Source organism: Panthera onca, chromosome A1, assembly GCF_046562875.1.
Source record: "Panthera onca isolate mPanOnc1 chromosome A1, mPanOnc1 haplotype 2, whole genome shotgun sequence".
Lineage (NCBI taxonomy): Eukaryota > Metazoa > Chordata > Mammalia > Carnivora > Felidae > Panthera > Panthera onca.
The window spans coordinates 143,807,332-143,834,243 of NC_138339.1; the positions used below are offsets into that span (position 1 = coordinate 143,807,332).

General features: G+C 42.8%; 1 long non-coding RNA gene across 1 annotated transcript; it reads right to left on the reverse strand.

Moving 5' to 3' along the window:
• Positions 1-6,795: 6,795 nt before the first annotated feature.
• On the reverse strand, positions 6,796-25,508 carry LOC132680205 (uncharacterized). The gene is made up of 4 exons (XR_009610578.3): positions 25,303-25,508; positions 17,898-18,047; positions 16,296-16,470; positions 6,796-7,160 (listed from the first exon to the last, which is right to left on the reverse strand). It is a non-coding gene; the product is annotated as an uncharacterized LOC132680205 (long non-coding RNA).
• Positions 25,509-26,912: the final 1,404 nt, after the last annotated feature.

A 26,912-nucleotide genomic window follows, 5' to 3' on the forward strand; every position in this document is an offset into this window, starting at 1 on the left:
AAGTAACCCCTCAAGCAATCAGGACTGCCATGACACCAGCAACACCCAGCATAACCGATCCCCAAGACAATGACTGACCCGACCTTTACTGCCTAGCTGCACAGATCTGTCAACCTTTGTCTCACATTTTCCTTACATAAACCTAGAGGTCTTTTCTGCACTTCAGAGCTAGTTATTAGTCCTCTGTCTTCTCAGCGTCGGCCTCAGTGAAATCAATTTCTTGTTTCACCACCCCTGTCTCTCTGCCTTTGGATTTACTAGTGGCAAGTGGCCCAACCTGGCCCAACTGGGACCCCCCAGAGCTCAGGTGCCCTTGGGCCTCTGCACCCCAGTTCCATTCTCTGAGTCCTTTCTAGTGAATTATCAAAATGGACGGGGGTTGGGGCGCCTGGGTGGCTCAGGTGGTTGAGTGTCCAACTCTTGGTTTCGGCTCAGGTCATGATCTTATGGTTCATGGGGTCAAGCCCCGCATCGGGTTCTGCCCTGATGTTGCAGAGACTGCTTGGGATTCTCTCCCTGTCTCTCTGCCCCTCCTGCAATCTCTCTCTGTCTCTCAAAATAAATAAATAAACTTAAAAAAAAACGGAGGGTGGTCTTTGGGAACCCCTAAATTTGAAACTGGTGTCAAAAGTGGGGGTGGTCTTGTAGACTGTTCCCTAACTTCACGTTCTGTGTCCCTTACTCGGATGTATTAGAATTAGGGTAGGCCAGAGGAGGGGGGCCTGTCTTTGAATCCAGCTCGTGAAACTATCCAGGCTTCTTCAAGACTCTGGCGTAATCCCAGAACCAGAGAAAGAAAGTGTAATTGAAAAGCCTTCCCAGGGAATCCTGATAGGCTCCTGGATTTAAAACTACTTCCGCTGAGAATTCTTGATATTTTCTAAATATGTAACAAAACAGAAGATAGCCAGGAGTTGGACAGAGTTTATAAGTTGATTGCTTTATCCCTGTCCTGTTTAAAAGCCTTCCCTGGCCTGCCATTACCCAAGTAATAAATCAAATAAGCTTCACATTCCATATTCCCTGCAATCTAACCCCAAACCAGCTTTATTTTCTGCTGCTTTCTTCTACACTATCCCAGCGAGTCCTATCCCAAACCTCTGATTTAATTAGTGGTTTAGGGTGGGGCTCTGGCATCAATATATTTTGAAAGCTTCCCAAATGGTTCTACTATGGATCCAGGAGAGATAAGCTCCTAATGTTTTATTTTATAGCCAAGTAGATCACTACTTATTATATAAACCTAGGATAACATCGTATTTTTACCTCTAGAAATCCACACATTCTTGAAGGTCCAGCACAAATGAGAAACGTTCCAGGAAGCCTTCTCTGATCACACTAGACCAGAATCAATGTCTGTTTCTCTAGGGTCCCTCTGTGTTTTGTATGCAACACTCCATAGGCCCTTCCACATTCCACATTACCTCATGCTTAAGAGGCTGCAACGAAGAAAAAGTATGATCCAAATATCAGCTCTGTGAATTACCCTATTATTTTATTTTTTTAAAAATTTTTTATAAGTTTATTTATTTATTTATTTTGAGAGAGAGAGACTGAGAGCATGCAGGCAGAGAGAGAGAGAGAGAGAGAGAGAGAGAGTCCCAAGCAGCCTCCACCCTCTCAGCACAGAGCCCAACATGGGACTCGAACTCACAAACCATGAGACCATGCCCTAAGCCAAAATCAAGAGTCAGACGTTCAACAGACTGAGCCACCCAGGTGCCCCTACCCTGTGATTTTAATACAGTGTTTAATTCCCAAAGATTTAAAGACTTGATCTATAAAATTTGAAAACCAAATGGTTATCTTCCAGTGTTGCTCTAAGGTGTAAATGAGACCCTTCTGTGCTCCCCCCACCTTCTTCACATCACAGGGCATAGAAAAGACTATTCTAACAGCTTCCTGGTGGTGTTCCAGAGGCTATGGGTACAAGTGCGCCTGAGCTCCGGGGGTCCCAAACGGACCAGGTTGGGCCACTCACCGCTAGTAAATCCAGGGGCAGAGAGACAAGTGGTGGGTGAAACCAGAAAGGAATTTATTTCAGCGAGGCCAACACTGGGAAGACCAAGAAGTAGCTCTGAAGTGCAGAAAACCCCTCAACGTTTTTATAAGGAAAATAAATATAGGGCAAAGGTCGGTGGGGAAGCGCAGGAGGACAGTGAAGGTCAGGTCAGTTACTGTCTTGGGGTCAATCACGCAGGGTGTTGCCGGTGTCACGGCAGTCCCTGTTGCCTGAGGGGTAGTTTCAGTTCCCCTCATAAGACATTTTGTCCACTGGGTCTCTTGCCTGGGTTAAGTGACAACTTGGAAAGAAGGACTTAATTCATTAGAAAGCACCCATTGAGGTCAAAATGGAGGTAGTTGAGGCCACATCCAGGTCCTCTTCTAGTGCGGGCTGCTTGTGGTCAGAGGTGATGGGCAGTGGCTTCCCTCTACTCCAGGCCTTGTGCCACTGCTCCAAGAGTTAACAAGACCAGTATCTGGACATACCTGCAACCCATTCAAAAAATACTGATTGGGTGCCCATTAGATTCACAGGGAGAGCATTAAAAGCTACCACTGCTTGGATATCACCCCCAGAGATTATGATTTCATTCGCCTGGGCCACAGCCAGAGGCACTGGGGGTTTTTAAAGCTCCCAGATCATTCTCCTGCACATCTAAGGTTGAGGACCACTGAACATAAAAAATATGAAGCAGAAACATCATTACATGGGTGCTTGGGTGGCTCCGTCGGTTAAGTGTCCAATTCTTGGTTTTAGCTCAGGTCATGATCTCACAGTTTGTGAGCTCAAGCCCCCCATCAGGATCTGCACTGATAGCGAGGAGCCTACTTGGGATTTTCTCTCTCCTTTTCTCTCTCTGCCCCACTCCCACTCATGCTTTCACAGGCTCGGTCTCTCTCTCTCTCTCTCTCTCTCTCTCTGTCTCTCTCTCTCTCTCAAAATAAATAAATAAATAATTTTAAAAAAAGAAACATTTTTAAGTAAACTTCTAGGTTATAAATTTCTTAAGAATGGAGAAGGTAGATTTTTCAAATCTACAGCACAAGCTTCCAGGCTTAGTAGGACAGACGTACACACCGTATCATTAGGGTGACTCTAGTGTTTCTCAATCTTACTATACAAAGTAATAAAACAAATGTTAAGAAAAGGAAAAGTTCCATAAAGCCATGAATGGTTTCAGGCCTAGTTCTTTCAATTCAAGAAAGCTGAACATCTTGAAGCCTAAGGAATGAATTCCCCCATTTGTTCCTGGTCTTGGGTTTCATGGTAAACAGGCTTCTCTCTTACAGAATTTGCCTCCGGTGTTTGGAAACTTCAAAATGGAAGAGAGACTTCTCAGTGATTCTGGTTCTCATTGATGAAATCACTTAATGTAAATGGGGCTTACCTTTACCAATTCATCAGAAATTCTAAAGCTCCTAATCAATCCCATTTATATTCACAAAATCCCAAATGTATTTCCATTGAGTATTTTCACAGTAGATAATAGGTTCGACTAACCACTGGCCAGTGTCACCAAGAATAACAAAAGAGGCAATAATCCCAAATGAGGCATTCCACCTCTGTTCAAAAGCTTGAAATGTACCTGGGCAGGCCATGTCAACAAAATTTCAGGTAGTGTAAAATATATAAACCCCTGCCCTCCCAACACACATGCATGCATGCGTGTGAGCACACACACAAAAACACACATGCCTGTTGTTTCTGTCATGCACCTTGGAGGTGAAACACTTAAGTTTGACTCTCCTAGCCTTCGTATACTATTGGATGTACCATTCAAACAAGTTTCTGTGCCTCAGTTTTCCATATCTATATAACAACTGGCCATAACATTACTAATGCCTCTTAAGCACTGATTATGATTTGAAGAAACTTAGACTAAATGAAAGGGAAATCAGTATTTGGTGAGTGCTTGCTTTCAGAAGCTAATCACGTGGCTTCAACAAAGAAAAACATGCCTAAACAAGCTTAACAAAAACGAAAATTTGGAGGGTGCACCTGGCTGGCTCAGTCAGTAGAGCAAATGACTCTTGATCGTGAGTTCCAGGCCCACGTTGGGCATGGAGCCTACAGGACAGGTGAGGCGAAGCGAGGCGAGGCAAGACAAGACAAGGCAAGGAATTTTTTGGAAAATACCTGTAATACCCAAAAGTAGGCATTGGAAGAGATCCTCATAAGGGACTAGGTCTTCCTTGGAAAGAATTTACTTATCTTTCAAGGGAAATTCTTCTCTTTCTTGGTCTCTGAAAAGGGAGTGAAGTCTGTCCATGGTCAGCACACGTGCTGAGGTTCCTCTTGAACAAATTAAGAAAGACTATCATCCAGAATCCATCCTGCTGCACAGGCATCTCAAACTCTTACTCACCTGGTTTCTTTTTTCAGTAATTCCTCAACTACAGCCACACGAATGAGTGGACGAGAGCAGGAAGACAACATATAAATATATACGTTAGTTAAAAGGAAAAAAAAAAAAAGCAACCCAGTTCTGTCACATTTAAAGAAAGAAAAATGTAAAATACTTCACCCATCTGTGTTGCAAGTTAAGAAAAGTATTAGGGCACCTAAGCGGCTCAGTAGTTACATGTTCGACTCTTGATTTTGGCTCAGGTCATGATCTTGGCTCAGGTCATGATCTCACAATTTGTGAGATCAAGCCCCACATTGGGCTCTGCACTGGCAGTGCAGAGCCTGCTTGGAATTCTCTCTCTCCCTCTCTCTACCCCTCCCTGACTCTCTCTCTTTCTCTCTCTCAAAACAAATAAACATTGAAAAACATTGGGGGAAAAAAAGGAAAGCCCATTAAACTGGCATACATTTAAGAAGTATAATTTACAACAAACCCTATGTTGTACTTCTATGAAAGTAAAACCAGAGAAGACAGAGAAGAAAAAGAGGGAGAGAGAAAAACAACACAATTGAAGAAGGAGTACGTGGATTTACAACAAAATATTTTATTCCCATCTAATCTGAGAGCACTTTTTTGTCATTTTAAGAAGGATTTAAGAAGAAAAATCCCACTTCCTGGCTGGAGAGTGTCAAACATTACATTTCATCTCAACAATGAAGATTGCTTCTTTTCTTTTTTTTTTTTTTGTTTATTTGCGGGGGGGGGGGGTACATGTGCACATGAGTTGGGGAGGCGTAAAGGGACAGAGAGAGAGAATCCCAAGCAGGCTATACACTGTCAGTGCAGAGCCCAACCTGGGGCTTAATCTCACAAACTGAAATTGACCTGAGTAGAAATCAAGAGTTGGACACTTAACCAACTGAGTCACCAAGGCGCCCCAAGGTTGCTTATTTATTTTCTAATCATTGACAACAGAGAACTTCTGTGAACTTCCTGAATCGTGTATGAAATTTTATAACTGATGCTCATTTTTCTGAAGAAAATGTTCAGAGGATTTATCAGATGTTCAGTTTGTGTTGTCGACACTCCCACAAATCGAGAACCCCTTATTAAAGTTAACACTGAGTTTCAAAAGTCATGTTGCGTTTTTGCAACTATAGGCACAAAGCATACCCGAATTGATCCAATTGTTTGGTCTGACTGGTGAGCCAAAAATTTCTTCTTCATTGCCTCAAACAGGCAGTATGTTCTGAGAACCAAACTTTGATATTTGACCAATTTGGATTTGTAGATCTGAACCTGAAGTCAGATCATTTTGGCAGTTTGATTAGTCTTCCACCACTTTGCTTCCTTCTACATTCCACGGACTTCCAGTGTCAGTTTGTCTACAATTTCTCCCTGGGGGAGAGTTCAAACTCCTTCCCTTCAGGTACCCATGTTTGCATCACTGTCTAGAATTTTCTTTTATTTGACACTGGAGGAAATGACTACTTTTTAAACCCTCAAAGTCCGATGGCTCAAAGCCCATGCTGCAAAGCCAGCCAATTTCCATTTAAGTCTACAGTCCACAGATTTTCCATCCTTAATACAGATTCATAAAAGGAAATTTCGCCAATTGTAAATAGCATCATTTATCACGTTTATGGCTCCACCAAGTATGAGTTCAGAATTTACCTGACTGGATGACTTTTACATGGCTCCAGTCTCCTGGCAAAAAAAAAAATTCATTTTTTTTTTAAATTTTGGCACATGAGGGAGGAAGAAATGGTACGCAAGAAATATGTGCAGTTCTCAGTGTATCAATTATGCCTCAGTAAGGCTGGGGGTTTTTCTCTTCTTCTTTCCTTTTTTTTTTTTTTTTTTTTTTTTGAGAGAGAAGGGGAGAGAACAGGCTGTGCGCTGTCAGTGTGGAGCCCGACGCGGGGCTCAAACTCGAGAAGTGGGAGATCGTGACCTGACCCGAAGTCAGATGCTTAACTGATTGAGCCACTCAGGTGTCCCAGTAAAGCTGTTTTTAAAAAATAAGTAAATAAAAAGCGAGGGACAAAAAAGATAAGAGCGCAAGATATCCCAGCCAGGACATATGCACTCTGCAAATTTATTTAGGCTGTGACACTATGTGACAGAGACCAATCCTTTGTTTTCTTTACCAAGCCAATCCCCCCACCTTAAATTATAAGAACATACTGCAAGTCATATACTCAGTCACCCCACAAATTAACCAGAGTCCTTACAAAGACTAGAAAGCAGTCAATTAATCGCATGAACAAAAGAATTTTTCATGTGCCTGCCATGTCGTTGCCACTAACCCCTGCTCACTCCTAAGCACCCTGAGTGCTCTTCACGGACACAAGTTGCGTCTTAGAATTGACCTTAACTTAATATATATGTTATTTAAAAAAAGAGTGCGATCAGCCCAGTACTGTGTTTTGTGTGTCTTTTATTGGAGGTGACACAAGTAATATTTGTGGTCAGTCTTTGGACGATGGAGAAAACATATATTTATGACTGAGATAAGCAATTTTGAAACATTTCATTTCCCCTTTCTTCTCCCTGCAAAATGAAACTTTACCAACGCTTAGGGTTTTATCAACGTCTCCCTTTTGGGGGGGGGGGGTGCGCTTCATCATCTCAGAGTACATGCTCAGGTTAATGATTTGACCTCATGAATTGTAGCCTTGGAGCTGTAGGGATCCCCATGGATATAACTAGGTACTGGCACCCGACTGTTCTTTTCCATTCCAAAACCAAAATTCAGAGCTGTAGCAGAGGACAGGTTCTCATCATTGTAAGACAAATTTGCACGGCCTTCCAGAAAAGTGGGGGGGGAGAGGAGGGATGTATTCATTAGTCTCTCAAATGCTGGTCTGAGAACAGGTGCCTGTGCAGTATCTTCTGTACCTGGTGACTCCAGGACTTCTTCCCTTCCCTTCCCACCCCCAATCTCAGCCCCAACGTTGCCACCAAGATCCCACTTTGGATTCTAGAATTTGGGAACACTTCTCTGTGGCACTGACAGGCCACACATTTGGGGGTCAGTTGAACCAAAAGGCCTTGGAGAGCATTTGAAGTCCCTCCCCAAGTCTCTAAACTCTCATTAGAAGGGTTCACAGTTACTGGAGGGGTCATAAAAACATACACTCGGATATAGGATGGGACCACATCTACTGGATGTGCTTTGTGGCAATCTGTGTCTTCTCTGCTCATCAGTGTCTAGCAATTATCCACAATTTGGAGGGATGAGAAAGAAAAGGAAGCAGCCTTGTTTCACCAACAGCAGTTTCCGGGAAAAGCGTGGACATGGGCAGACTGTTGACTTCAGTGTTTGCCAGCAAATTCCAGGAGCTGAAGATACCCAAGTCTTCTAGTGATGACTTCCCTGAGATTTCCTGAAAGCAACTGTCTTCATCCACACCCTTTCCCACCCCCCACCCATAAAATGGCTATGTAAGCCTCTGAGCCTCCGTATTAAATCTCTTCCTTCCTGAATCTGAAGTGGCCACTGTTTTCTGGACATGGCCGGATCAGTCATGGTTACACCCATTATCCTGCAGATTCTCAGAGCTGAAGGTATTAGCCTAGGAATTTGCTCTGTGTGCCTGTGAGAGTTACAATCCAGCAAAGACAGAATCTCCTAGAAAACACATAGTGAAAACTCACAAATCCCAAAGCTCCAGGGGAAAACACACATGAATCACCTCACTGAAAAATCACGTGCTGCCTAGCACGGGCCCCATGAGCAAAGGTAGCAAATACAAGTTCTAGAAACATCGGCTGTACCTCCATCCTCCTACTACACTCCCCTCATCTGTGATGTGGTGAGCTTCAGAGTTTTTCTCTCTGAAGTCTAGGGCAACTTTAAAGAAAGGTTTGACTCGAACACCGGTGGAAATCTGAGCAGCTCCAAATACGAAATTCTTCAAGGGATTGGGGACAAATTTATTTTGGCAGGAGTTAACTTTCAAAGTGTTAGAGGATAACAGATGTAAATATATGGATTTTCTCCTTTCAGTGGGCAGGGTTAATATAGTTCGTGTCTTCAAAAAGCAACCCACAGTTTCAGAAGATGGGCAAGAACCTAGAAAATGCAATCTTTGAGACCAGCACTGTTCAACAGCACTTCCTGTGATGAGAGAAATGTTCTTTATCTGTGTCGCCCTATCTATGTAGCTCCTGATTATATATGGCTGCCAAGAAAACAAATGTTTAATTTTATATAATCTTAATTCGTCTACATTTAAATTTAAACAGTCACATGTGGCTATGGAGAGCACAGATTTTTTTTCAAACCTGTTTGACACAGCTCTTACAACAATATAAATAGTTTATCGTATTAAATACATTTATAAAAACAATAAAATTGCCTCAAAATATCAAGTCCTCTATCTAGATAGAGTCAGTAATAAATGGATTGCTGTAGAAAGCCAGTATGTATTGAAGTCATAGCTATACGTCTCTTTCCAATTTAAAAATTAATTTGATTGTGGGGCGCCTGGCTGGCTCGGTCAGTAGAGCACGTGACTTGTGATCTTGGGGTCATGAGTTCAAGCCCCACATTGGACATAGAGATTACTTTAAAAATAATAAAATAAAATATTAATGTTTAAAGAAATCAACTGGATTTTAATTTGGCAAGTAGCAGATGAGAATGTTCTTATAAACTCTTCAAACAATGCCGATAAACACCACACCTCCTCACTTCTGCCCCCTCAGTCAATTTCGTTCCCCACATCCTGCAGGGACATGGCAGAAACACTACTATAGTTTAGATGTGTATATTTTCAGAATTTCTTCTATGTGTTTCAAAACATATTTGCATACAGATACAAGACAAACTACGGATCCATGTTAGATTAAATTAGATCATATTTTATTATTCTCAATGTGGTCACACCTATACCTTATTCTTTGTCATAGTTGTGTAACATTCCTAAGTGTGGATTTATTTTTTGTAGTCTATTTGATCATTTTGGTCATTGTTCCCTTGCTAGAATCCTAACTCGTATTTTTTTTCCTATTACAAATAATATCACAATAAGTGTCCTTTTATGCAATTCCTTGTGCATATTTTAAATTTTAACGGGTTACAAAATTTCCCCTCTCTGATGACCATATAATTCATATTCACCATTGCCTCCCCTGATATTATTAAAAGGTTTCTGTTTGTTTGCTTGTTTGTGTTTTTATGGTTTTTTGCCAATCTGATGAGTGAAAAGGGAATCTTATTAAGTTTTTATTTCTCTATTTACTAATGAGATCAAGCAACTTTCCATATGCCTGCTAAATTTCATCTTTTGTGAATTGACTATTTATATCTTTTTTTTTTTTTCAGGAAAACACATACTAAAATACAGCAAGAACAGGGTGAATTTCTTTTCTGGAATATACAGTGCCTTGCACATAGAGCTCCATAAATATTTACTGAATGAATGAATAAAACAACCAACATCATGAAAATCTCTCTCTCAAGATAAAAGGATAAATTAAGTCCATATTGTTTTTAACTTAAGTTCCATATTTCAGAATATCGAGGGTAGACAGGTAAACGACCAGTTTATATTACAACTTCTAGAACTCCCCATTATTCTACTAGATTGGTATATTTTAAAAATCCAACTAAATATTCATTCTGTAATCCCCTCAAAAAGAATTTCTGATGGGGGCGCCTGGGTGGCTCAATCAGTTGATTCTTGATCTCGGCTTAGGTCATGATCTCACAGTTCATGAGTTCAAGCCCCACATCGGGCTATGCACTGACAGTGCAGAGCCAGCTTGGGATTCTTTCCCTCTGTTTCTGTCCTTCCCCAACAGTCACGCACACATGCTCTCTCACTCTCTCTCTCTCTCAAAATAAATAAATAAACTTAAAAAAAATTTTTTTAAGTATTTCTGATGGAACGGTTATTCTAATTCCAAGTAATTTTTTCTCGAGACTTCAATCTCCCTAATATCTCCAGAGTAAAATAAGAATATTTTAATGCACGTTCTTTTCATATTTCACAGAGTTGTCACAGCTAGATTAGGATAACTCAAGCTTCTTTCCATCACAGATAACCCCAGAATGTTTTCACTTCTGCCTTACTAATGTCTGCTCTTTTCTGGTAAGAGTACTCTATATTTCTTGGTGGAATCTGCCTCTCCCCGGTCTCGATCCACATGGCATCTATAAGGCTGACTCCAATCCAGCCCTGTGGGTGGGTTTAGAACCAAAAAGCGGCCTGAGTAGGCAAGTAGAGCCAATCATATATCATCCCAGGGCTTCTCCAAGAGAGGCAACCTCTATCCAGTGTAAAACCAAGGTGACTAGCAGCCATTTTGCTACTTGGTCTAAAAAACATGCTTGAGAAGAAGCCCAAAGCAAAGGAGAGCAAAATCTAGAAATGGAGAGAGAAAGAAAGGGCAGGAAAGGAGAGAAACAGGTCCTGAGAGTGACATTTAAACCATGAGATTGGGGCGCCTGGGTGGCTCCGTTGGTCAGTTAAGTGTCAGACCTCGGCTCAGGTCATGAGCTCACGGTTCGCAGGTTCGAACCTCGCATCCGGCTCTGTGCTGACAGCTCAGAGCCTGGAGCCTGCTTCCGATTCTGTGTCTCCCTATCTCTCCACCCTCCCCTGGCTTGCGCTCTGTCACTCCAGAACAAATAAATGTTAAAAAAAATTAAATAAAAAATAAATCATGAGATCAAATTGCACTTGAAACCACATCTACCAGAGACTTCTCCAGCATACTAACATATGAAATTTTACAAGAAATTTTTAAGTCCTTTTTTGCCTGGAATTAGGGTTTTGGTCACTTACAATAGAAAGAATCCCGAAGTTGACACACTTGGACAATAGGTATTTTTTTGAGGGGTCATTCTGAATTATCCAGGATCCAGATCACCTCAGCTTCCCTCTCCCTCTCTGCTTACTCTAGACTTTGTCCAAACTTGCATTTCTATGCTTGACAACAGCATCACTTCTTATGTGTGAAACATATTTTCTTTTTATATTCTCTCACGGAAATAATGGCACAGAAGGTATAGAGTAGATCCAATGCTATTATCCTTGTTTTAAAATTTTTTTTTAACGTTTATTTATTTTTGAGACAGAGAGAGACAGAGCATGAACGGGTGAGGGTCAGAGAGAGGGAGACACAGAATCTGAAACAGGCTCCAGGCTCTGAGCTGTCAGCACAGATCCTGACGTGGGGCTCGAACTCATGGATCGCGAGATCATGAGTCGTTTGCTCAACCGACTGAGCCACCCAGGCGCCCCTATCCTTGTTTTATTAATGAGAATAATGGAGGCACAGCAAAGCTAACGATATTCAAGGTCTGGGGCAATATCCAAGGCATCCAGCTAGCTGCTGCTTCTTTTTTTTTTTTTTTTTAATTTTTTTTTTCAACGTTTTTAATTTATTTTTGGGACAGAGAGAGACAGAGCATGAACGGGGGAGGGGCAGAGAGAGAGGGAGACACAGAATCGGAAACAGGCTCCAGGCTCCGAGCCATCAGCCCAGAGCCTGACGCGGGGCTCGAACTCACGGACCGCGAGATCGTGACCTGGCTGAAGTCGGACGCTCAACCAACTGCACCACCCAGGCGCCCTGCTAGCTGCTTCTTCTGAGCCCAAGCATTACCCACATGATGCTAAAGGTGCAGTGAATGAGGGGTAAGTCCCCAGACACTGCCAGAAGGTTCTGATGATGCCATCCTGGACCTTTCCTGGCCTCATGAAGTAGAAATCACCTTCAGTGTATACTCTACAAAAAGTGTATGAAAATGCCCTCTTCCATAGTACTAAATAGCCCACGACAGAGAATGTTCCCAACCACAGCCAATGCTGATCCCACCAAATGACTCAGCAAAAGGACAACAGAGACAGATACACAACTTATTACACAAAGCAATCAGAAGTCACTGGACCTCTGGCATCCAACTTTTTAAAGGAGACAGAGTAAACAGGGGTCAATACTGTAGTGGGAAAGCTAGGAACATGATCTGGAATTAGACAAATTGGTGTTCAAATGTGAGCTTTGTCACTTATTACTTGTGTGACATCAGTATGTCATTAGGCAATTTTATTCTTACTACCTCCTCTGAGTTGGCCCTACCTGTGGACTCTTCCGGTAAGTGGCAAGGAGGAGAGCCATTTAAGCAACTGCTCCAGCCTTGAGATGCCCTATCAGAGCACAAAACTGTGGGCCTCTGTCATATCCCTGTCCTTCCTAGCTTCCTTCCAGGCAGTGATGACGTGACAACATGTACTACACGGTTTGTTACCTACCTTGACTTGCATTAGAGCCAGAGGAGCAGTGACCTGCATGGTACCCAAAGGCTCTCTTGCCTACAGGCTTTATACCTCATTCCTTTTTGTTTTGTCTTAGAGAAAGTGCACCACACGGGACTCCACACTCAACACAGAGCCTGAAGCGAGGCTTGATCCCATGACCCTGGGATCATGACCTGAGCCAAAATCAAGAGTCAGATGCTCAACCAACTAAGCTATCAAATTGCCTCTATACCTCAAGCTTTATCTGCATCACAAACCCTTCCCGAACTCCTCCCCAGGCTTTCATAGGAGGTCAAGCTCAGGAAACAGTGAATGTGGCTGTGAGTACCATTTGTATGGTTCATGCATTTGTTTCTTTGTTGTTGTTGTTTTTCATTAGACTATCATGCATTTGGGGGCACCCGGATGGCTCAGTCAATTAAGCATGTGACTCTTGATTTCTGCTCAGGTCATGATCTCATGGTTCATGACTTCGAGCTACCTATCGGGCTCTGCACTGATAGTGTGGTGCCTTCTTGGGATTCTCTCTCTCCCTCTCTCTACCCCTCCCCCACTCTAAAAACAGACAAATAAACCTTTTTTAAAATGACATTTCAGGGGTGCCTGGGTGGCTCAATCAATTGAGCATCTGACCTTGGCTCAGGTCATAATCTCACGGATCATGGTTTCAGGCCCCTCATCGGGCTCTGTGCTGATAGTTCGGAGCCTAGAGCCTACTTGAGATTCTGTGTCTTCCCCTCTCTCTCCTCTTCCCCTGCTTGTGCTCCGTCTCTCTCTGTCTCTCAAAAAATAAATGTTAGAAAAAAATTTTAAATGACATTTCATAATTCTATAAAAAAAGAATATCGTGCATTTGGAGAGGAGTTCCCACTGTCAGGAAATTTGTTGCTGGACACGAACAGTCATTTCTTTTGGATCCTTTGGCTTGTTTGCCCAAACCTGAAATGTGTCAAACATAAACCTCCTTCCATCTTCCCCCACTCCTTATTTTGTTACCTTCTCCACAAGGTTCTGGAGGTACAGGCATCTCTCAGAGACTCACTCATTTCACATATCCTAACGGACTTCCCCAAATGCAGGGATTTCCCCTACTAATGAATAGTACCCAAACCTGCCCTCACTGAGCCTTGATTTCCCATATGTAAGATGGGAGTAGAGGGGAAAAGTTGTGCTCAATTAGAAAACTACACATCACCTAGAGGATATCCCTCCAGGAAGCTATTCTACAGCTCCAGTCTGTACCCACGCAAATTCTGTCCAGTTAAGTAGAAATTCAGTTGACTTCCTTTACCCTTCCTGTGTGTGTGTGTGTGGGGGGGCATGTTTGGCCCCCATTTGTACATTCCCTCCAAGAGTTCTGACCTACAAATGTATCTCTTCTTTGGATTCTCTTTTGAATTGGTTGTAACATCTGTCTGGTTCTCTCATTGAGAAATGAGTAGGATCGCATCTTTAATACCTGTTCTCTTTTGTATCTGTAGGATAATCACCATTTTACCTCTTTTGAAAACTATTCTTAACAGAAATAAAAATATTACCTATCTCGGAGGGCTAAATTGAAGCTTTAATATAGTTGGAAATGTCAAAGAGATGCAGCCACTCTGTCAAGAAAGTGACGTGCACAAAACATTATGTGCATAACACACTCAATAGATGTTATTTGTGATTATTTCCAAAGAGAAGGTCATTTTTCAACCAATCGTGGTTTCTTTACGTTTAAATAAATCTTTAGATAAATGACTCCATGTTGGAATTGCTAACGAAAGATGCCTGGGATAAAATGGACCTTCCCTCAAAATTATTAATAATGTTGGCTCCCAGCCTGGCCAACCCAGGTCCAAGAGCCCCCTTCTTAGACAATAATGCCTTACTGAAGCTCTTTCCCATCTGGGCATTTTCCTCATAAAACACAGCAATCCAAACATGGGAACAGAAATTTTACGACTGGCAACAATAGGGAATCCGTGTGAAAAGTGGAAGTCATTATTTCTAAGTACAAAATAAGAATGTGCCTCTAAAAACAAATAGAAAAGGTTAATTCTGGGGCTTCTGGCAGATCCATGTTACCTTGTGCCAAAGTACAACCACCTAACAGGAGCCCCAACAATAATGACTTGTTCAAGTTTTACTTCTTACGGTTACAGCTGAAAAGACATCCCCCAGACACTTGTTATTGCTTATTAACAACTGCTGGCCTTTGTCCTACGAAGGACAGAAGGACTGGGGAGACGGCAGATAATTTGAAAGATTTTATCACATAACTTTCTTTTTTTTTTTTCATAATAAAAGAACCATATATTGTGATGATTAATTTTCCTGCCACTGATGTAATTTAACAATTGTACTTAATCTTATTTTCCTAAGTGTTAATATTTCCAGTATTTGAACGTTTCTAGCGCCTGCCTGGCTCAGTCAGTTCAGTGTCCAACTCTTGATATCAGCTCAGGTCATGATCTCACGGTTCAGGGGTTCGAGCCCTGCGTCCAGCTCTGCACTAACAATGAGGAGCCTGCTTGGGATTCATTCTCTCTCTCCATGTCTGCCCCTCCCCTGCTCACTCTCTCTCTCTCAAAATAAATAAACTTAAAAAAAAATGAATAAGTCACTGAAATGCTCTATACTTAAGGTTCTAATATTACAAAAATTCCAAGGAGATTTTATATTTTTCTCACCTTTGTTTGCTTGCAACAAACACATCCCGTGTCCAAAAAAAAAAAAAAAAAAAATGTATTTTTACGTTACAGATCTAAATGTTTTCATATAACATGATTTGCTTCTTGATATCTAGTCTTGGTGACCAAATCTATTTGTAGCTTCTCAGTGTAGATGTTTGAGTCATCTTGGTTGCCAAGGGATGGAATTGCCATGTGCTGAATTCAATTAAATGTCTTAAATATCACACATACCCTGTCACGTTATGCAATTACTCTAATCCTACCAAATCAAATGCACCACTCACATTCCATTGATTGCCTCTGTGATGAGTCACTATTGTAGCCTAGAAATGTCATCCAAAAGAAAACTGTCAATTCAACCATAATCTACAGACCGCTGATAGAACAGGCATCCTGGAACCAAATAGAGCCCGGGGAAATTTAGTGTAGGTGGAATTATCAAAGACTGTAGCCACTCTAAGGCTTACAAGAACATTCCTGGTTGGACCCGAACAGACTCTATACTAGATAGCAGGCTCCCATTCCATCCAGCCGGCACATACCCATTCCCCACAGAAACCACCACCAAAGCAGAGCATTTCAGCGATAGGGTTTGTAACAGACAACTAATTCCAACTCACTAAGTTCTCTAGGAAATCTCAACTGATAGAAGGGTATTTCCCCGTTATGATCGTGCTCGCTTCCTCATCGTTCGTGTGGGACATATTTGAAACAGCAGCGCACAAAAAGAGAAATAGTAGTGTGAACTCTATTAATCAGGAAAAGCTTCGCTGAACAGACAAAATACTTTTTTTCTCTCCTGCACTCCTTTGCATGTCTCCTAATATGCACGTCTCGTAATGTGCATGCATTATGCATGCACGTGCATGCATTATGCATGCACGTGCATGCATAATGTTTAAGTGACCCCTAGCACTAGACCATAAAAGCATCGTACTCCCTTTCACATTCTCAGCTCCTAAGACCTGTCACACCTAAAATCAAAGCTCTCTTACCTGAGTGACTGATATGACGGGTCGGGCAGGTGGTGACCCTCCTGGACACTTGTACACCGATCTCCTACACATCTGTTTGGGCCAGTCACACATTTTATTGTAATTATTAAAAACATAACAGCGGGAAAAGAAAAATCATCGCGGTTCTTCTGGAAAGCAAACGTAGGCCGAGCAGCTATGAAAAAAAAAAAATGTTGTTAAGTTGTGGACCAGACAGATGTAAATAATCAGAGAAAAACACAGATTTATGCTCACAGGTTGCTCTGCATACATATCTGAGTTTAAACCGATTTTAAACATTTTTTTTTTTTTTTTTTTTTTTTTTGGGACAGAGAGAGACAGAGCATGAACGGGGGAGGGGCAGAGAGAGAGGGAGACACAGAATCTGAAACAGGCTCCAGGCTCCGAGCCATCAGCCCAGAGCCTGACGCGGGGCTCGAACTCACGGACCACGAGATCGTGACCTGGCTGAAGTCGGATGCTTAACCGACTGCGCCACCCAGGCGCCCCCCGATTTTAAACATTTTAAACAGACCCAAAGAATTCCAGTGAGCAGCCTGTGGGCCCATATCAAAGATTAGTAGGGGCACCTGGGTGGCTCAGTCAGTTGAGCATCCCACTCTTGGTTTTGGCTCAGGTCATGATCTCACAGTCTCTGAGTTCAAGCCCCAGGTCAGTCTCTGCACTGAGAGTGGAGCCTGCTTAAGATTTTCTCCCTCTCTCTCTTCCCCCCCACCAAAACAAAAAGTAAATGAATGTATCTATATAGATGTCACATTAAAATATTTAGGTTAAAAAAATTTTTATTTTTGTGTGTAGTTCCCTGCTTTGACTTTGATTTAACTGACCAAGGAAAGAATGAGTCCCCACTCCCTCAGACAAAAGAGTTCTACTATAGGCAATATTCCAAAAGTGTTCAAGGAAAGACCCTCTGATTAAACAAATCTACAACATAAAGGATATGTGGACGTAAGAAGGCAGAATGGTGGGAAGGCAGGATCAGGCACAGCAAAGTTGCAGAGCGATGGGCCTTGCTTTTCCACGCATCTGGCTCCAAGGATTTCGCCAAGCTCCGCTGGCCTCATCTCCAGGGACAAAAATCCAAGATCATGTTCCTTGACCTGGGGCGTTTATTTATACCTGCCCTCACTTCAAATTATTTGTTCATTAGCTTGAGCCATGTAGAGACATGTAAAATTTTCTCTTCGTCATTTTATTTCACGTCAAAATCGGCCCCAGTGTCATTATAGGTCATGTCTGGATGCAGCCTCAGGTAACACACTGGTTTTTGGTTTTGGTTTTGTTTTTTAACATTTTAGATTGCTTACTAAGGGGTAAAGATCTGGGGGGCGCCTGGGTGGCTCAGTGGTTTGGCATCTGACTTCGGCTCAGGTCATGATCTCACGGCTCATGAGTTGGGGCCCCGCGTCGGGCTCTGTGCTGACAGCTCAGAGCCCGGAGCCTGCCTCGGATTCTGTGTCTCCTTCTCTCTCTGCCCCTCCTCCGCTCGTGCTCTGTGTCTCTGTCTCTCAAAATTGAATAAACGTTAAAAAAAATTAAAAAAAACAAAGAGGTAAAGATTTGGTTCTGTTCATTAGTTACCTTTTTCAAGAAACGTGCCTTGTACGTAGACTGATTCCTCATGAGAAATGCTTCCTTCAACGTTTCTTCCCTGGAAATGTTTTAGGGAACTGCAGACCACAGCATCAGATAACAAGCTGTTTGTAAAAGTGCACCTTCTCAAGGCGGGCTCTGCGAAAAAGGTAGTTACAGAGGCTTGGATAAAGATTAAATATGTGAACTTGTTAAACTCATCTTTTACCTCATTTTGAAGTGTAGCTTTCCAAAATACCCTGGTATCCATCAGAGGCCTCGTAAGTGCTCAGCGCTGACCTCTAACCAGGGCCTCCCCGAAGCTGACAGCTCAGAGAAGCCTGCCGAGAACCTTGACCCTGTAACTCTTGCATTTACCTTCCGGGTTCACTCGCGGCTCAGAAACTCTTTAATAATTACTAGGGGCCAGACCCGGGGGTGCAAGCGAATCTTCCCAGCATCATTTGCACGTTGACCCTCCAACCCACATATGTGAGCCTGCTCTCTGCCTTAAAGTCCATCTGTCAGGAAGACAAAAAAAAAAAAAAAAAAAAAGGCAGGCTGGAAGAAGAGAGCCTGGTTCAGCCACAGTCATCCACAACCATGATTTCGAGGAACTTCTGGGATTTCACATTTTGCACACTGGTAATCCTGTTTTATAGGATGCCATTTTCTCCTCCAAAACTACGTGATTTGGCGGGGGAGCGGGGCGCCTGGGTGGCTCAGTCGGTTAAACATCGCACTTTGGCTCAGTTCATGATCTCACGGCTCACGAGTTCAAGCCCCACGTCGGGCTCTGCACTGGTGGTGTGGAGCCTGCTTGGGATTCTTTCTCTCTGTCCCCCGATCTCTCTGCCACTCCCCTACTTGCGTTTACTCACTCTCTTTCTCTGAAAATAAATAAACTTAAAAAAAATGGGCACCTGTGTGGCTCAGTCGGTTGAGCGTCCAACTTCAGCTCAGGTCATGATCTCACGGACCGTGAGTTCGAGCCCCGTGTCGGGCTCTGTGCTGACAGCTCGGAGCCTGGTGCCTGCTTCAGATTCTGTGTCTCCCTCTCTCTCTGCCCCTCTCCCTCCCCCACTCACCCTCTGTCTATCTCAAAAATAAAGAAACACTAAAAAAATTAATAAAAATTTTTAAAAAATGAATTGTCTGCTCTTATCACATCTTCTTGTAGACATTGTGGGGATTAATTTAACCATATCATTTTATTATTTGTCATCAACCGCAAGCCATTTACATTGAAAATGTATCAACACGACTGTTAACAAGCCATGTCTAACACATGTCTGCCACTGAATTGCAGAAAACGGCATAAACGATAACTCTGTGCATCTGCTGGTAACACGATCAGGACGATCATGTGCTCGTGGCCCAGTTGGTCTGAATATAATGTGATAATGTGCATGCATAAGAACACAGAGAGTGGTGGCTGATTCTCCACAAAGTTTATACACGTTTTATAGTTTACGTGGTACCTAAAAAATGTTTTGTGCTGCAAGAAAATACCTCATAAGGTTTTACTCGACAGGATTTTCAGGAAAATAATTCCTCTCTCCTAATTGCTAACTCCTCTCTCCTAATGAACAAATATGCCGTGGGGTGGTCCACCGACAGTATTTGCATGAACAAAGGGTTAGACCTGAAAGTGTGTGCTGTCATACATCCTGGGTTTTTCCACTTTTTTTTTAGTGTTTATTTATTTTTGAGAGAGAGAGAGAGAGAGCACGAGGCGGGGAGGGGTAGAGACAGAGAGGGAGACAGAATGTGAGGCAGGCTCCAGGCTCTGAGCTATCAGCCCAGAGCCCAATGCAGGGCTCGAACCCATGAACCATGAGATCATGACCTGAGATGAGCCACCCAGGTGCCCCTGGGCTCTTTCTTCCACTCTTGACTCTAGTAGCCTCTCACTTTCAAGCAGTATCTCCCTTGAGCAAGGTCCCAGCCACTATGCCTGCAGCCAAACGGAGAGCTTCTGGGCAGCTTTTGTACCTTCTACCTCATGTGAAATCAAGAGTATCTGAGACTCAGCCAAGTCACCATTTTATTGGACCCTCCAGGATTTCCCCACAGGGTAGGACATGGAAATACCTATGAGTGCAATTATTTGAAAGACTCAGAAACAGCAGAGAACAAAGGCAGGGTCGACAAATCCCTGTTCTAGCAATCACCACTCTCCCTCTTTTTCCCGTGTAACCAGAACCAGGCCTCCGAGTCCTTCTGAGAATAACTGCCGGGAGTCTCCACCAACGGATCAAACGCAGCACGCAGGGTAGAACCTATTTGCCCCTCTGCCAGATTACATTTAAGGATGCAACTGCCCCACCAAACGCTGGCGGGCCAGAGGCGAGCAGGTCTTATCACCCAGAAGAGTAGCCGGAGTTGCATCTTCCTTTGGGAGACTCCCCCGTTGGGGGACTGGCAGCTTAAAGGACTGGACAAGTCCTGCAGAAAGGGAGACTATTGCCTTGAATTCAAAATTAATTCAAAAATAACAGAAGTGCCCTGACAATGTATAGTGTAAAACCAGCACTTAGAATCTCCTCACGCTACGTGTGTGAGGCCAGGCTGTACCTACAGCCGCTTCAGTGGGGTGGCCCTGGGAAGAGAATACAGCAGTACCCTCCCTCCCTCCCTCTCACAGTGAACAAACAGTTCCCAGGACTCCCTCCTCTGGGAGATCTTTGCATATAAAAGGGAGTGAACAGTAGGCGCACCCCCCCCCCCCTCCCCGCACAGCCAGCAAACTCTATACAGCAACAGCTAGACAGCCTGTGGCCCATTGGCTTCCTGTCCTGGCAAGGGCACTGGCCCTTTTGTTCCGACTCCCTAAATACATGCTGTGCTTTCTATTTACTCAGAATCCTTAAGTGAGTACGTTTGTTTTCGAGCTGTTGATCAAATACCATAAAATTATATTCAAAGACACCAAAGCCCTAATAACCTAAATTAAATCGGATAAGCAGCAGGTTGAACTGGTGAAAACTTAAAGAACAACCAAATCAGAATTTTCTGCTTGATAAAGACCTCAGAGGTCTAATCCCCTCATTTTATAGGTGAGAGAATGGAGGCCCACGGAAATGAAATAAATGTCAAAAGAAATTGATTTGACTGTTTATCTGGACCAAGAACAATGCAAACTGGACATTGACAAATCATAAGCACAGAGAATGGATTTTTAGTACATTGAATGTTAGGTGAAAGAAGGCTTGGGGATGAGGAAAATGTTAAAAACAGATTGCTTGTCAAACAATCAAACAACTCGCCTTCAGACGTACTTATTCTGTGGTACCTGCGGGCTCAGTTGGTAGAGCGTATGATGGTTGATCTCAGAGTTCTGAGTTCCAGTCCCACGTTGGGTACAGAGTTTACTTTAAAAAAATTATTTACTTACTTAATTATACTGATAACTTTTTTATTTCATTCAACACAGAACTTTTTGGTTTTTGTTTTGTTTTGAGAGAGAGAGCGAGCACGAGCCAGGGAGAGGGGCATAGGGAGAGAGAAAATCTTAAGCAGGGTCCATGCTCCCTGTGGAGCCCAACATGGGGCTCCATCCCATGACCTTCGGATCATGATCTGAGCCAGTATCAAGAGTCAGGCGCTCAACCAACTGAGCCACCCAGGCGCCCCCAAATTAGAACTTTTTAACATGGTATTAGAAAGCTGAGCAACTCTCCACCCCACCTCTGAAATGAAATTCCCAGGGAGAGCCAGTGGCAACAGATCGGGCCAAAACCCCGTAGGCATTTTCCCATGTGTTTATTTACAGTGTAATGGCACAATACCACACGTACAGCTCAGCAACTTGCTTTAGCACCTAAGAAGTAGTTTCTGACATCTATCCTTGTGTTTGATTTTGATCGAATAAATATTTTAATTACAATGAAACTGTTTTTCTTTTAGGTTCCAAGTCCTTTTGTAACATGGATGCTTTAAGACCGAGAACCATGATGTTTTGCGTCCAATACCCTGGTTCAGAGATCATTTTCTTTTTTTTTTTTCCTAATGTTTATTTATTTTTGAGAGAGAGAGAGAGAGAGAGAGAGAGAGACTGAGTGCAAGCAGGGGAGGGGCAGAAAGAGAGGGAGACAGAATGCGAAGAAGGCTCCAGGCTCTTAGCTATCAGCACAGAGCCCGACGCGGGGGCTTGAACCCATGAACCGTGAGATCATGACCTGAGCCGAAGTCGGCCGCTTAACCGACTGAGCCACCCAGGCGCCCCTCATATAACCTATCTTAAACCTCTCCCATAAAGTACATTTGTTGACTGAGATTATGGGTTTGCTTAATGATGATAGAATGATAGATGATAAATAGATGATAGATGATAGACAGATATGGCTAGATTTGTCATTTATAAATCAGATCATTTAAAACTTCCTTAAATTTCAGGGGCGCCTGGGTGGCTCAGTCAGTTAAGCATCCGACTTCGGCTCAGGTCGTGATCTCACGGCTCACGGTCGGTGAGTTGGAGCCCCGCAACAGGCTCTGTGCTGACAGCTCAGAGCCTGGCACCTGCTTCAGATTCTGTGTCTCCCTCTCTCTCTGCCCACCCCACCCCCTGCTCACACTCTGTCTCTGTCTCTCAATAATAAATAAACATTAAAAAAAATTTTTTTTTTTTTTAATTTCATAGGGCGCCTGGGTGGCTCAGTCGGTTGAGCATCCAACTACGGCTCAGGTCATGATCTCGCGGTTCTGAGTTCAAGCCCCACATCGGGCTTGCTGCTGTCAGCACAGAGCCTGCCTCAGGTCCTCTGTCCTTTTCCGTCTGCCCCTCCCCTGCTTGTACTCTCTCAAAAAGTAATAAAAGCATTTATTAAAAAAAAAAAAAAAAAAAAAAAAGACTTCCTTAAAATTGAAACATACATAGGTTCTTAGCTTTATAATTTGCAAATCTTATAAAATCCCCAGGATGGTCTGTGAAAATACTGGGACAAACATCTCGTGAGCTCACTACAACCGTATCACAGGAGCTAAAACAGCAGGTTGCAAAGCGGAACCTCATCTTTAGTTTTCCCACATTTCATTCAAGCCCATCCTGGTTCTGGGTTTGGAGAATGCAAAGGCATCCGAAGGTCAGGTTTTAATAAAGGATCAAACTTCCCATTGTTCTTTGAATAAGAGATCTCATGTGTGTACAGAGCTGTGCATAAGAATTAGTCCTCTTCCTGGTAGCAAGTCAGCTATTTTCAGCGCAGCCTGGCAATCTTCGATTTCTGAGTTTGTAACTATGGCAATAAGATTAAATGGCATTCAGTAAAATTCATTTTACAAATTAGCTTGGGAGGGTGTCCATGACTGCGATGGAAGGAGCAATGCAAAACTACTAGGAAACAAGAGGGAAATTACACTGGGTTTCATCGTCGTCTTCAAAGTAATCCTCAAAATCACCTAGCGCCATACGGCAGTTTGAGAGTGCGATACAGGGAGCTGAGAACGAATCATCAGATCACGGCTTGCTAGGTTCCTTGACTCAGCTTAAGCCACCACACCTCTCCACTTGCCCCTGGACCATCACACAGCGTCCTTTGTCTATGAACGCCTATGTGTCTGTGTGCTTGCCAGAGTCTTTGATGTGGGATTTTTTATACTAAATAACAGTCAAATCAATTTCAAACACCTTCATTACAGTACACAGCTCATTATGTTCTGGAATCATGTTTAGTTCCAAGCCCCAGGCCACGTTATAATGAGGACAGATAGTGCACACTAGTCCGCGCTCTATAGTGTCTCCCTATTTCCAGGCAATGGCACAATCACCACCGGTCCAAGTGGAAAGCAGGCACTCATTTGCAGCCTTTAAAGATGGTTTCCTGAAGTTTCAAACCGTTTGCCATAAAACATCGTTGGGAGGGGTTTTTTTTCTTTTTAACTGAAATATAGCTGACATACACAGATTAGTTTCAGGTGTACAACATAGTGATTCAACATTTATATACATTATGAAGTGATCACCATGATAAATCTAGCTACCATCTGTCACCACGTAAAGTTTTTACAATATTATTAACTATATTCCCTATGCTGTACATTATAGCTCCCTGTCTTGAAAGTCTGTGCCTTGTAATTCCCTTAATCTTGTTACAGTGTTAATGTCTTTCCTTTCTGTTGGTTGGTAGCCTTCTTACAAAGTACCTATGTAGATACGGAAGGAAAGACTACTGGATAAATAAATCCTTAATGAGTGATTATATACACACACACAGTATGGTACATATAAAGCAATTCTCTTAAATCTATTTTTTAAAAGAAATTGTATATGCAATGTTGTCTATTTCCATATATATCTATGCCTCTGTGTGTATCAACTTCTTTTCAAAAAAACAGATTTAAGACAATTACTCACTTTTTTTTAAGTTTACTTATTTATTTTGAGAGAGAGAGAGAGAGAGAGCAAGCGTAAGTGGGGGAGCAGAGAGAAAGGAAGAGAGACAGAATCCCAAGCAGGCTCTGCACTGTCCACACAGAGCCCAACGCGGGGCTCGAATCCACAAACTGTGAGATTGTGATCTGAACCAATATCAAGAGATGGACGCTTAACCGATGGAGCCACCCAGTTGCCGCTAAGACAATTACTTTATATGAACACTTAGAGGATAGATTCCATCCTATCCTGCTGGAGAGGATGTGGAGAAACGGGAACGCTCTTGCACTGTTGGTGGGAATGCAAACTGGTGCAGCCTCTCTGGAAAACAGTGTGGAGGTTCCTCAAAAAATTAAAAATAGATCTACCCTAGGACCCAGCAATAGCACTGCTAGGAATTTACCTGAGGGATACAGGAGTGCTGATGCATAGGGGCACTTGTACCCCAATGTTTAGAGCAGCACTTTCAACAATAGGCAAATTATAGAAAGAGCCTAAATGTCCATCAACTAACGAATGGATAAAGAAGATGTGGTTTATGTATACAATGGAATGCTACTTGGCACTGAGAAAGAATGAAACCTGGCCATTCGTAGCAACGTGGATGGAACCGGAGAGTGTTATGTTAAGTGAAAGAAGTCAGGCAGGGAAAGACAGATACCCTATGGTTTCACTCATAGGTGGATCCTGAGAAACTTGATAGAGGATCATGGGGGAGGGGAAGGGGGGAAAAAAGAGAGGGAGGGAGGCAAACCATAAGAGACTCTTAAAAACTGAAAATAAACTGAGGGTTGATAGGGAGAGGAGGGGTGGGAAGGGGAAAGTGGGGGATGGGCATGGAGGAGGGCACCTGTTGGGATGAGCACTGGGTGCTATATGGAAACCAATTTGACAATAAATTTCATAAAAAAAAAAAAAAAAAAAAGATTTCCATCTTATCCACCATCGGTTCACCGAGAAGTTCCAGGTCCTCAACAGGCCAACAGTGTCACGAGATTTACCCTTGTTTTGGTACGGCAGAAGAATGGACAGAACACTCACAGCCTCCTGTTTGCTCCCTCATAGCTGCACGATTTCAATGCCTAAGTGACCATCCATGAAACTGTGGCATTACACTTGAAATGAATGTGACATAGTGTCGGCTGCCAGCGTTTCTCCTCCCTGATTTAATTATAAATTCTTGCTAAAAGCCAATAATAGGGGAATTACTTCCCCGGACACACAGGACATTATCAAAATTACTCGTGTTTCTCTGTTGCTGGGAATAGAAGGTAGCGGGGTAGACATTCTCTTTGCTGTCACAATTGATTATCATTGATTAATTGTTCATAATTCTAGATGGAAACAGATGCACACCGGCATATAAATAATCCTAACTTGTTTTCTTGCCAGCCAGTCATAGTCGGTTTGGCATCTGAGGAAACACTGGTGGAGCACAGGAATTGCGAGGCTTTTTAAGAGGATTGTTACCAGGATAAAACAGATTTTTATGCAGCATAAGCAAGTGATAACAGTTTTCATGTTAACCTTGAAACTCGACTTGAGAACAGGATTCAGCAATATTTTTACTGCTAGCCCTGAATATCTTAGAGGGATCCCTGGGAAGAAGACAGTCCTTATGTAAAGGAAGCACTTGAACCATCGGTCATAATGGAGTATGACAGCCAAGGTCTAACACAGGAGGCCAGATTACCAAAAGCAGTCTATCATCTGCATAATCCAGGGTCAGCAAATGGAGATGAAACAGACCAAAGGGAAACCTGAAATCAAGCCTTGTCCTTCAACGCATGTCATTAGAAGCCTTGGTTTAAAGTGGCAGAAGTGATAGTATCTAGGAAACGAGAAAGCTCGCTAACCAGCAAGGATGCAGCTCTAAATCATTCTACACACATCAGCTGGGAGGCGTAACATTTTTGCAAATGCTGGGATTAAAGACAAAGGGCCACCTCATGTCCACGACCGGAAAAAAAGCATTCATGAGCTATCCTTCACCTCAAGCAAGCAGGGTAAGCAAAAAACCTAGGTTTGTGGACAAACTTACTTGTCTGAAAAACAGGTTTACCTCATAAACGTTATACTGTGTATTCGTAAGATAAGGGTTTTGCATTGCAGTCACTGAAATTTACTTCATCCTTGACATTTTCAGGTCAGGTAGAGGGGAAGGATACATAAACTTCCTTTCCCAAGAATAAATGTTAGCCTGTTTAAAAGAGCTGTCTTGTGGGGTACCTGGGTGGCTCAGTCGGTTGAGCGTCCAGCTTCGGCTCAGGTCATGATCTCGTGGTTCATGAGTTCAAGCCCTGCATCGGACTCTGTGCTGAGAGCTTGGAGCCCGGAGCCTGCTTCCGATTCTGTGTCACCCTCTCTCTCTCTGCCCCTCCCCTACTCATGCTCCGTCTCTGTCTTCTTCAAAAATAAATACACATTAAAAAGAATTATAAAAAAGAAAAGAGATATGTCTTGAAATGCAAATGCGAGCCTATTTTCTCACCAGGCATTCATGACCTGTAATCAAGGTACTAATCACTCAACAGCAAAACAGGGAGGAATGTGAATTTTAAAAGAAAGCAATGTTAGTGCTCTAGAACATACATATACAGAAAGCTAAGAGCATTAAGATTCTTCTGCAATTATTGAAGATTCTTATAAAT